Source organism: Cynocephalus volans, chromosome 14 (genome assembly GCF_027409185.1).
Source record: "Cynocephalus volans isolate mCynVol1 chromosome 14, mCynVol1.pri, whole genome shotgun sequence".
NCBI lineage: Eukaryota > Metazoa > Chordata > Mammalia > Dermoptera > Cynocephalidae > Cynocephalus > Cynocephalus volans.
In genome coordinates this window covers 88,571,305-88,573,381 of record NC_084473.1, presented here as the reverse complement: position 1 = coordinate 88,573,381, position 2,077 = coordinate 88,571,305, and positions in this window count along the sequence as shown.

Sequence of the window (2,077 nt, the reverse complement as noted above, 5' to 3'; positions counted from 1 at the left end):
CTCTAATTATTTCAAAATTAAAAGTTAGAAACAGACAACAAACTAACCAAAACCAAACCTTCTATGGATTTTAATAGAGTCAGCAACTTACCATATGACCTGAGCTGCCCATCATGAACTGGCTGTTGTCTGATTCACCAAGCCATAAACTTGAGCGTGCACAGCAACACTCCATCATCAAATGCAAGTGGACTCAAGCAAGTCCTGAAGGCTCAAGTAATTGTAATTGTGTAGCTTATTCATGCCCATGGCCACTACTTCTGCTACATTATCTTCTCTCCACCCCTACCCGCAGTTTCATGAGGAATTGCTTATGACCAGTGACCTGAAGAAGAAAACTCTTGGGCTTGGTCGACACATTTCTGCAATGTTATGCATCTGAAAGTGGACAGCTGTACTGTACTATAACCCCACTCTGGGATGGCTCTGAAGGACAGTGCTGAAGGGAAATCCTCCCAGTGGGAAGAACTTACAGCAGTGCACCTGGTTGTTCATTTTGCCTGGTCAGAAGTACAGATCACAGGGCTGGCTGGTTAGCTCAGTTGGTTAGAGCGTGGTGCTGATAACACCAGGGTTCAATCCTTGCACTGGCCAGCCACCAAAAAAAAAAAAAAAAAATACAGATCTATACTTGTTCATGGGTTGTGGCCAATGGCTTGGCTGGATGGTCAGGTACTTGAAAGGAACATAATTAGGAAACTGGTGACAAGGAAGTCTGGGGAAGTGGTGTGTGGATAGACTTCAATGATCGGTCACAGAATGTGAAGATAATTGGGTCCTGTATGAATGCTTACCAAAGGGTGACCTTCACAAAGTTGGCTTTTAATGAGAAGGACAGAATAAACCATCCTGTGGATAACAACCTCCTTACCCAGCCAAACGGATTGATGAATAAAGCGTCAGGGATGGAGATTATGTGGCTCAACATGGACTTTCACTCGCCAGGGCCAACCTGGCTACAGCTACTGCTGAGTGCCCCACATTCTAGGAGCAGAGACCAACCATGAGCCTCTGATATGGTACCTCTCCCGGGGGCCCACCAGGTTGATTACACTAGACCAGTTCTATCACCCAAGGCGCAGCACTTTGTTCTTATGGCTGGAATAGACATTTTGAATATGGATTTGCCTTTCCTGCCCACAATGCTTCTGTCAGAACAACTCTCCATGGACTTACAGAATGTTTTACTCACTTTTATGGTATTCCACACCGCTTTTCTTCTGACTTGGGAACTCACTCCACAGCAAATGAAGTGTGGCAGTAGGCCTCTGCTCACGGAATTAACTGGTCTTACCATGTTCCCAATCATCCTGAAGCAGCTGGCTTGACAAGTGAGTGTAATTATCTCTTTTCTTTCAATTTGACCGAACCGAAATGTAAAAGAATCTATTGGAAACAGAATATATCATAAAATGGGTAGGAGGGAAACAGGCTGTCTACTTCAGCAAAGAAAGGGGAAAAGAGAAGTAGATGAAGCAGCTGTGTCGGTCTTAGTGATCTTTGACTCTAGCTTCCACTATGTTTACTTTTTTTGTATGTTTGAAAACAGTTACACTAAACTTGAAAATGGGAGGCCTGAGCAGGATTTCTAGCCCCTTACAAGACATCCCAGCCTCCCTTCTAGGCTGCAGGTGTGCGGGTCGTTTGGGCAGGCGCAGATGGTATGAGGCCAAGTCCGAGGTGAGGAAAAAACCAAGCTAGGGCTGGGGTGTGAATGGGTGACTGAACGTTAGAAGCAGAATGAATACACAGATGCGTGTGAAATGCAAAGTAATAAGTGCTTAATCTAAACCATGGCTTACGGGGGTTGGGTAGGAACAACTTCTTTGCAGTCCTTGTCTGTCTCAGTCACTCCTTGTATCTTCACTGCAGTTAGACCTTTTCCGTGCCCGTCTGTACCTCGCAAAGGGCCGCAGCGCCAGCTCCGGTCACCCGGAGGTCGCCCAGGCAGCAGTTCTCCCAAGGGCGGCGCCGCCGCCGTGGGATCCGGCCGGCCCCGCCCTCTCCCGGGCAGGAGCGGCGAGTCCTGGCCACGCCCACACCCGGCACCCCGCCCCCAGGCCTGACGCGAGGACCC